Source organism: Muntiacus reevesi, chromosome 4 (genome assembly GCF_963930625.1).
Source record: "Muntiacus reevesi chromosome 4, mMunRee1.1, whole genome shotgun sequence".
Lineage (NCBI taxonomy): Eukaryota > Metazoa > Chordata > Mammalia > Artiodactyla > Cervidae > Muntiacus > Muntiacus reevesi.
In genome coordinates, this window is record NC_089252.1 from 107,250,647 (window position 1) to 107,261,137 (window position 10,491).

The following is a 10,491-nucleotide window of genomic DNA, read 5'->3' on the forward strand; positions in this document are numbered from 1 at the left end:
CATATAACTAGGTTTTTCCCCCTCCCGACCGGTTTCCTGTTGACTGAAGCTGGAAAAAATGCGGAGACAAGAAAGGGCTTTCCTGATCACTGAACCTGGGAGGGAAGTTAAAGATTCAGGTTCTCTTCCCTGAAGTTGGGAATTATTGCCATGTGGTCTCCATTTAAGGGGAAGAGTGAATTGTGTCAGCTGCACAACAGGCCCAGGTTCCCTTCCTTCTCCCTCTTTCAAGAAATGAATATTGACGAAATGATGAAAAAATTCAGAAAGTGGGCTTTGCTTTCCGTATAAAATCAACACAATAAAAAAATCGTTTCTCCTTCCCTCTTCCTTTTCTTCTAGGCCTTCACACCTCTGTTGTTTAGTCGCTAAATCGTGTCTGACTCTTTTGCGACACCGTGGACTGTAGACTGCCAAGACTCCTCTGTCCATGAGATTTCCCAGGCAGGAACACTGGACTGAGTAGCCATTTCCTTCTCCAGGGGATCTTCCTGACTCAGGGATCCAACTCGTATCTCCTGCTTGGCAGGTAGATTCTTTACAACTGAGCCACCAGGGAACCCCTGGAAGTCCATTCTCACCTCTAGATATCAGTTAATTTTGGAGCAAATTAAGACAGTTCAGTTCAGTTCAGTCACTCAGTCATGTCTGATTCTTTACAAGCCCATGGACTGCAACATGCCAGGCCTCCCTGTAAAAAACCAACTCCCGGAGTTTACTCAAACTCATGTCCATTGAGTCAGTGATGCCATCCAACCATTTCACCCTCTGTCTTCCCCTTCTCCTCCCACCTTCAATCTTTCCCAGCATCAGGGCCTTTTCAAATGTGTCAGCTCTTCACATCAGGTGGCCAAAGTATTGGAGTTTCAGCTTCAACATCAGTCCTTCCAATGAATATTCAGGACTGATTTTCTTTAGGATTGACTGGTTGGATCTCCTTGTAGTCCAAGGGACTCTCAAGAGTCCTCTCCAACATCATAGTTCAAAAGTATCAATTCTTTGGTGCTCAGCTTTCTTTATAGTCCAACTCTCACATCCATACATGACTACTGGAAAAACCATAGCCTTGACTAGACAGACCTTTGTTGGCAAAGTAACATCTCTGCTTTTCGATATGCTGTCTAGGTTGGTCATAATTTTTCTTCCAAGGAGCAAGCGTCTTAATTTAATTTCATGGCTACAGTTACCATCTGCAGTGATTTTGGAGCCCCAAAAAAGTCTGACACCGTTTCCACTGTTTCTCCATTTATTTGCCATGAAGTGATGGGACCAGATGCCATGATCTTTGTTTTCTGAATGTTGAGCTTTAAGCCAACATTTTCACTCTCCTCTTTCACTTTCATCAAGAGGCTCTTTATTTCTTCTTCACTTTCTGCCATAAGGGTGGTGCTACCTGCATATCTAAGGTTGTTGATATTTCTTCCAGCAATCTTGATTCCAGCTTGTGCTTCCTCCAGCCCAACATTTCTCATGATGTGCTCTGCATATAAGTTAAATAAGTAGGGTGACAATATATAGTCTTGACATACTCCTTTTTCTATTTGGAACCAGTCTGTTGTTCCATGTCCAGTGCTAACTATTGCTTCCTGACCTGCATACAGATTTCTCAAGAGGCAGGTCAGGTGGTCTGATATTCCTCTCTTTTTCAGAATTTTCCACAGTTTATTGTGACCCACACAGTCAAAGGCTTTGGCATAGTCAATAAAGCAGAAATAGATATTTTTCTGGAACTCCCTTGCTTTTTTGATGATCCAGTCGATGTTGGCAATTTGATCTCGGTTCCTCTGCCTTTTCTAAATCCAGCTTGAACATCTGGAAGTTCATGGTTCACGTATTGTTGAAGCCTTGCTTGGAGAATTTTGAGCATTACTTTGCTAGTGTGTGAGATGAGTGCAATTGTGCGGTAGTCTGAGGATCCTTTGGCATTGCCTTTTTTGGGATTGGAATGAAAACTGACCTTTTCCAGTCCCATGGCCACTGCTGTTTTCCAAATTTGCTGGCATATTGAGTGCAGCACTTTCACAGCATCATCTTTTAGGATTTGAAATAGCTCAATTGGAATTCCATCACCTCCACTAGCTTTGTTCATAGTGATGCTTCCTAAGGCTCACTTGACTTAACATTTCAGGATGGCTGGCTCTAGGTCAGTGATCACACCATCATGATTATCTGGGTCGTGAAGATCTTTTTTGTACAGTTCTTCTGTGTATTCTTGCCACCTCTTCTTAATATCTTCTGGTTCTGCTAGGTCCATACCATTTCTGTCCTTTATTGAGCCCATCTTTGCATGAAATGTTCCCTTGGTATCTCTAATTTTCTTGACGAGATCTCTAGTCTTTCCCATTCTATTGTTTTCCTCTATTTCTTTGCACTGATCACTGAGGAAGTCTTATCTCTCCTGGCTATTCTTTGGAACTCTGCATTCAGATGGGTATATCTTTCCCTTTCTCCATTGCTTTTTGTATCTCTTCTTTTCACAGCTATTTGTAAGGCCTCCTCAGACAGCCATTTTGCTTTTTTGGATTTCTCTTTCTTGGGGATGGTCTTGCTTCCTGTCTCCTGTACAATGTCACGAACCTCCATCCATAGTTCTTCAGGCACTCTGTCTATCAGATCTAGTCCCTTAAATCTATTTCTCACTTCCACTGTATAATCGTTAGGGATTTGATTTAGGTCATATGTGAATGATCTAGAAGCTTCCCTGGTGGCTCAGAGGTTAAAGTGTCTGCCTGGAATGCAGGTGATCCAGGTTCGATCCCTGAGTTGGGAAGATCCCCTGGAGAAGGAAATGGCAACCCACTCCAGTACTCTTGCCTGGAGAATCCCATGGAGGGAGGAGCCTGGTAGGCTACAGTCCATGGGGTCACAAAGAGTCAGACACGACTGAGAGAGACTTCACTTTCACTTGAATGATCTAGCGGTTTTCCCTACATTCTTCAATTTAAGTTTGAATTTGGCTATAAGGAGTTCATGATCTGAGCCACAGTCAGCTCCCGGTCTTGTTTTTGCTGACTGTATAGAGCTTCTCCATCTTCGGTTACAAAGAATATAATCAATCTGATTTTGGTGCTGACCATCAGGTGAAGTCCATGTGTAGAGTCTTCTCTTGTGTTGTTGGAAGAGGGTGTTTCCTATGACCAGTGCGTTCTCTTGGCAAAACTCTATTAGCCTTTGTCCTGCTTCATTCTTTACTCCAAGGCCAAATTTGCCTGTTACTCCAGGTGTTTCTTGACTTCCTACTTTTGCATTCCAGTCCCCTATGATGAAAAGGACATCTGTTGGGTGTTAGTTCTAGAAGGTCTTATAGGTCTTCATAGAACCATTCAACTTCAGCTTCTTCAGCATTACTGGTTGGGGCATAGACTTGGATTACTGTGACATTGAATGGTTTGCCTTGGAAATGAACAGAGATTATTCTGTTGTTTTTGAGACTGCACCCAAGTACTGCATTTCGGACTCTTGTTGACTATGATAGCTATTCCATTTCTTCTAAGGGATTCTTGCCCACAGTAGTAGATATAATGGTCATCTGAGTTAAATTCACCCATCCCAGTCCATTTTAGTTTGCTGATTCCTAAAATGTTGACGTTCACTCTTGCCATCTCCTGTTTGACCACTTCCAATTTCCCTTGATTCATGGACCTAACATTCCAGGTTCCTATGCAATATTGCTCTTTACAGCATTGGACCTTGCTTCCATCACCAGTCACATTCACACCTGGGTGTTGGTTTTGCTTTGGCTCTGTCTCTTTATTCTTTCTGGGGTTATTTCTCCACTGATCTCCAGTAGCATATTGGGCACCTACCGACCTGGGAGTTCATGGTCCCAAACTACTGTTGGGAATTTAGATCTGCAGAAGGTGCTCTAAAAGTATCACAGCTGTTGCATGGCCTTAAATTTTCCATTCTCACCTCACCCCTTGGTTTCTGAGACTCAGGAAATTTTACCTTGATACCCTTCTCCCTTGTCTGAAGAGACTTTCCAGAAAGGATCTGATATCAGTTACGTGAACCTAAATTAAATTTTGTCACTGTGTCATACATACATACATACAGATGAATTTCCATTTAGATTATCCTCTAGAAGGAAAGGGCTCATCTGCCTAAAGAGATTTTTGTAACCACCTGAAAAGCAAGCTTCTAAGCAGAAAGCAGCACGCTCAAAACCTCTGGAGGTTTTTTGCTCACTCAAGTAAGGAGACTTCATACTATGATCTTAAAGATTAAAAGATGTCTCAAAAGTTGGTTCACTTTTCTCTGAATCCCAAGGTCACATCACCATTTCAACCCCTCCCTGATCCATGCCTTACATTTTCCCCAGTTGGTTTCTTAGCTTGGACTCCCTTTGTGATAAATAAAGCAGATTTGGTCTCAAGCGTTGAAGTAGGTTTAGGTGAAAGCCCTAAAAATGACCAAACAGAGGAAAAAGGGACCAGAGAAGTGGGGCAGAAACTTGAGAAAGAAGTCTTATTATCTCTCTCCCCTCTCCCAAAAGACCTAATATATAAGCATCAAAGACACCCACACTGGGACTTCACTAGTGGTCCAGTCCCTGGGACTGTATGTTCCCAACACAGGGGGCAAGGGTTGGAGCCCTGGTTGGGGAACTGGATCCCACATGCCACAGCTAGGAGTTTGCATGCTGCAACTAAAGATTCTAGATGCCACAACTGACACCCAGCACAGTCAAAAAAAAAGACACCCACACTTACTTGCCTCCTCTGTCGCTAAGGCTGAGCAGCAAGGGTCAGGGCTGGCTCCCCTGGTGATGGAACCCCCTCTCATTCTCTCCCCGAAGATTCCCATCACTCTTCTGTGACATCACTGCTTCCTTGCCCTCTGGGAGCTTCCCTGACAAGTTGGATGATGTTATGCTCTTACAGCCACCTTTGGTGATCATGTTACTTGCCTATCCCCCTCCCCCCAATTCACCTATAAGAAAATAGGTTATAATAGGGAGGAAGGGGGAATCTCTAGAGTGGGATTCACATAGCTTCCTATTGATTGCTCTGCCTTCAAGTTAGGTTGAAAAATCTGGGGTCTTCTGCTGGGATTAACAGTGACTTGTAATAAAAAACTAGAATGAGACCTTTATCACTGTGAATTCACACCTGGAGAAACACCCTCTTCCTTTCACCTGTTTTACCTCTTCTTTCCGTGAAAGCCAGCTCAGTCCTTTTCCCACCAGCCACATTTCCAACCCACTCCCACTTCTGGATGCCAAACACATGATCATTCTGAATCAGGTTCCAAGGTGAGAGTTGTTTCTCTTTCTTCAACAGCCAGCCTATTGAAATTTTTAAAAAACTTTTCCTTATATGTGGCTTCTCTTATACTACATTATAATGTCTAGGATGTTTGAAAAAAAAAAATCCACTCTAATGTTTATTGAAGACTTGGCAAAACTGCTGCACCATAAAATTCCCCATTCAGCAATTATTTACTGGGTACCTACCTGGTACCAGCACCGTGCTGGATGCTGGGGAATAGCAATATGATGTACCAACCCTAAGTGTGAGCATTTTACAGCTATTAATGCATTTGATCCTCATATCAACATTTTGGGGTATGTACAGTATCTCCCCACTTCAAAGATGGAAAAGACTGAAGCTGGGACATAAGAAAGGGGTGGAATTTGAGTACAGGCCACTCTTTTTTTTTTTTTTAGTTCTACCACTTTATTGCTACCAACCCATTTCCCTCCACCCTCATGCACACATGCTCAGTCATGTAATCCCATGGACTTCAGCCCGCCAGACTCCTCTGTCCATGGACTTTTCCAGGCAAGAATACTGGAGTGGGTTGCCATTTCCTTCTCCACAGGCCACTCTTATAATCATGCACTGAAGTGAATGAAGAACTACACTCAAAGTTGAGCTTGGCATATTCTGGTCTGTAAAGTGAAACTAAAAAAAACCTGTACCATGAGGCTGTTCAGACATTTGTTGTCCCCAAACTGTATTTCAGATGCTAACCTAGCACTGAACAAGAGAATACAGGCCTCTGCCACAACGTAGCTTACCTTCTAAACAGGGGAGCCAAATATTACAAAATAATTTAAAATTCTAGTAAGTGCTGGGGCTTTCCTGGTGGTCCAGTGGTTAAGAATCCACCTGCCAGTGCAGGGGAAACAGCTCATTCCCTGGTCCAGGAAGAAGATCCCACATGTCATGGGGCAACTAAGTCCAGGAACTGCAACTGCGGAGCCTGAATGCTGCAACTATTTAGTTCCCGCACCGACAGCCCATGCTTCATAGCAAGAGAAACCCCCTCTCATCGCAACTAGAGAAAGCTTGCGCTCAGGGCAGCAACAAAGACCCAGTGCAGCCAGTCAACAAATAAATAAATTTTAAAAATTCTTATCAGTGCTGAAAAGAACATAAAACCAGAGACCTACATGGAAGAGAAGGTGTCAGGAGAGGGAGGAATCGGGTAAGATCACCCTGATGAGGTGACCTGTGAGCTGAAATCTGAATGTCAGGAATGATACAGAGAAGCATGTGAAGGCTCCAGGAAGGACAACTCTAGGCAGAAGGACCAGAGCTCAGGAGTAGCATAGGTTTGGGTAAGAACCTCCAGATGACTGCCATGGAGAGTGGAAAAGTAGCCTGTAGCTCTGCTCCCCTGCTCCCACATTTCATAATCTTCCCAGGGCTGGTCCTGGGAAGATAAGAAAGGTACTGTTGATAGATTTCTAAGGAAGTAGCAGAGATTACTGTAGTACTTGGTAAAGGACCATGTACACTGCCAAGTCAATAGACAGATGTCATAGAAACAGATACTTTTAAAAACTTCTACAGAGAATAATTCCATTCTCTCTGATAAAAAGAAATAAAAGTCATCCAAACTGAAAAATAAGTAAAATTATTTCTGTTCACAGATGACATGATCTTATATACATAAAACTCTATGAAGATTACACCCAAAAGAGTTATAACTAATAAATGAATTCAGCAAAGTTGCAGGATACAAAACCCACATACAAAAAATCAGTTTTGTATTCATACACTAACACTGAACAACATGAAAAGGAAATTTAAAAAGATTTTATTTATACTAGCATCAAAAAGAATAAAATACTTGGAAATAAACTTAACCAAAGACTAGTATACACACACCAAAAAAAAAAAAAAAAAAAGAAACCTGGAAAATGTTGCTAAAAGAACTTAGAGAAGATATAAGTGGAAAGACATTGTGTTCATGGATTGTCATGCGTGCATGCATGCTCAGTTGCTGCAGTCATATCTGACTCTTTACAATCCAATGAACTGTAGCTTGCCAGGCTCCTCTGTCCATGGGATTCTCCAGGCAAGAATACTGGAGTGGGTTGCCATGCCCTCCTCCAGTGGGATCTTTCTGACCCAGGGATCAAACCCGAGTCTCCTGCTTTGCAGGTGGATTCTTTACTGCTGAGCCACTGGGGAAGCCCTCATGGATTGACAATACTATCCAAAGCAATATTCAAATTTAATGCAATCCCTATCAACTTCCAACATCTTTGCAGAAATAGAAAAATCCATTCACAAAGTTTGTATTCAGTCTCAAGAGACCCCAAGTAGCTAAAATCAACCTGAAAACAAATAAAGCTGATTTCAAAATGTCCTGATTTCAAAACTTACTACACAAAGCTATAGTAATCAAAACAGCATGGTACTGGCATAAAGACTGTCACAGAATAGAAGCGAGTTCAGAAACAAATCCCTCCCAGAGATAAATCCATGTATCTATGGACACCTTATCTTTGACAAAGGAGGCAAGAATATACAATGGAGAAAAGACACTCTCTTTAACAAGTGGTGCTGGGAAAACTGGTCAACCACTTGTAAAAGAATGAAACTAGAACACTTTCTAACACCATACACAAAAATAAACTCAAAATGGATTAAAGATCTAAACATAATACCAGAAACTATTAAACTCCTAGAGGAAAACACAGGCAAAACACTCTCTGACATAAACCACAGCAGAATCCTCTATGACCCACCTCCCAGAATATTGGAAATAAAAATAAAAATAAACAAATGGGACCTAATTAAAATTAAAAGTTTCTGCACAACAAAGGAAACTATAAGCAAGGTGAAAAGACAGCCTTCAGAATGGGAGAAAATAATAGCAAATGAAGCAATGGACAAAGAATTAATCTCAAAAATATACAAGCAACTCCTGCAGTTCAATTCCAGGAAAATAAATGACCCAATCAAAAAGTGGGCCAAAGAACTAAACAGACATTTCTCCAAAGAAGACATATAGATAGCTAACACACACATGAAAAGATGCTCAACATCACTCATTATCAGAGAAATACAAATCAAAACCACAATGAGGTACCATTTCACACCAGTCAGAATGGCTGCTATCCAAAAGTCTACAAGCAATAAATGCTGGACAGGGTGTGGAGAAAAGGGAACCCTCTTGCACTGTTGGTGGGAATGCAAACTAGTACAGCCACTATGGAGAACAGTGTGGAGATTCCTTAAAAAGTTGGAAATAAAACTGCCATATGACCCAGCAATCCCACTGCTGGGCATACACACTGAGGAAACCAGGATGGAAAGAAACACGTGTACCCCAATGTTCATCGCAGCACTGTTTATAATAGCCAGGACATGGAAGCAACCTAGATGTCCATCAGCAGATGAACGGATAAGAAAGCTGTGGTACATATACACAATGGAATATTACTCAGTCATTAAAAAGAATACATTTGAATCAGTTCTAATGAGGTGGATGAAACTAGAGCCTATTATACAGAGTGAAGTAAGCCAGAAAGAAAAACACCAATACAGTATATTAATGCATATATACGGAATTTAGAAAGAAGGTAACGATAACCCTGTATACAAAACAGCAAAAGAGACACAGATGTATTGAACAGGCTTTTGGACTCTGTGGGAGAGGATGAGGGTGGGATGATATGGGAGAATGGCATTGAAACATGTAAAATATCACATGTGAAATGAACTGCCAGTCCAGATTTGATGCATGAGACAGGGTGCTTGCGGCTGGTGCACTGGGATCCCCCAGAGGGATGGGATGGGGAGGGAGATGTAAGGGGGCTTCAGGATGGGGAATACATGTACACTCATGGTGGATTCAAGTTAATATATGGCAAAACCAATATTGTGAAGTAAAATAAATAAATTAATTTAGAAAAAAAGAAACAAACCCTTACATATATAATCAAATGATATTTGACAGGATGTCAAGATCATTCAGTGGGGAAAGGACAGCCTTTTCAACAGACAACACTGAGAAATCGATATCCACACACAAAGGAATAAAAATACATCCTTACCTTACACTACATACAAAAATTAACTCAAAGTGGATCAAAGACCTATTGTAAAATCTAAAACCTTAAAACTCTTAGAAGTAAACAAAGGAGAAAAGCTTCAGGACATTGGATTTGGCAATGATTTCTTGAATGTGACACCAAAAGAGGAAAAGACCACAGAAGAAAAAACAGACAAATTGGACTTCATGAAAACCATCGTGCATCAAAAGCCACTCTCAACAAAGTGAAAAGGCAACCCATGGAATGAAAAAAGATTTGCAAATCATATATCTGATAAGGAATTGATGTCTAGAATACATATAAAGAATTGCTAAAATTTAAAAAAAAATTAATTAAGTAAATAAACCAAGCAAGCCACTTCAAAAATAGGCAAAGAAATTGAATAGACATTTTTCCAAAGAAGATATACAAATAGCCTGTAAATATTTTAATAGATGGTTAATTAATCATTTGGAAAATGCAAATCAAAACCACCACAATGATACACCACTTTATACCCATTCAGTTCAGTCGCCCAGTCGTGTCCAACTCTTTGCAACCCCATGAACAGCAGCACGCCAGGCCTCCCTGTCCATCACCAACTGCCGGAGTCTACCCAAACCCATGTCCATTGAGTTGGTGATGCCATCCAACCATCTCATCCTCTGTCGTCCCCTTCTCCTCCTGCCCTCAATCTTTCCCAGCATCAGGGTCTTTTCCAAAGAGTCAGCTTTTTGCATCAGGTGGCCAAAGTACTGGAGTTTTAGCTTCAACATCAGTCCTTCCAAAGAACACCCAGGACTGATCTCCTTTAGGATGAACTGGTTGGATCTCCTGGCAGTCCAAGGAACTCTCAAGAGTCTTCTCCAACACAGTTCAAAAGCATCAATTCTTTGGTGCTCAGCTTTCTTTATAGTTCAACTCTCACATCCATACATGACCACTTCTAGGTATATACCCAAAATAACTGAAAAAGGGACTCAAACAGATACTTGTATGCCAATATTCACTGTAGCATTATTCACAATACCCAAAAGGTAAAGTGTTCATCAACAGATAAATGGACTAAAAAAATGTGTCATATCTACAGAATGAAATGGTATTTACTCATAACAAGGAATGAAATACTGATAATACAACAGAGTGACTGAACTGAACTACAACATATAGGAACATATTGAAAACAATATGCTAAGTGAAAGAAGCCAGACACAAAA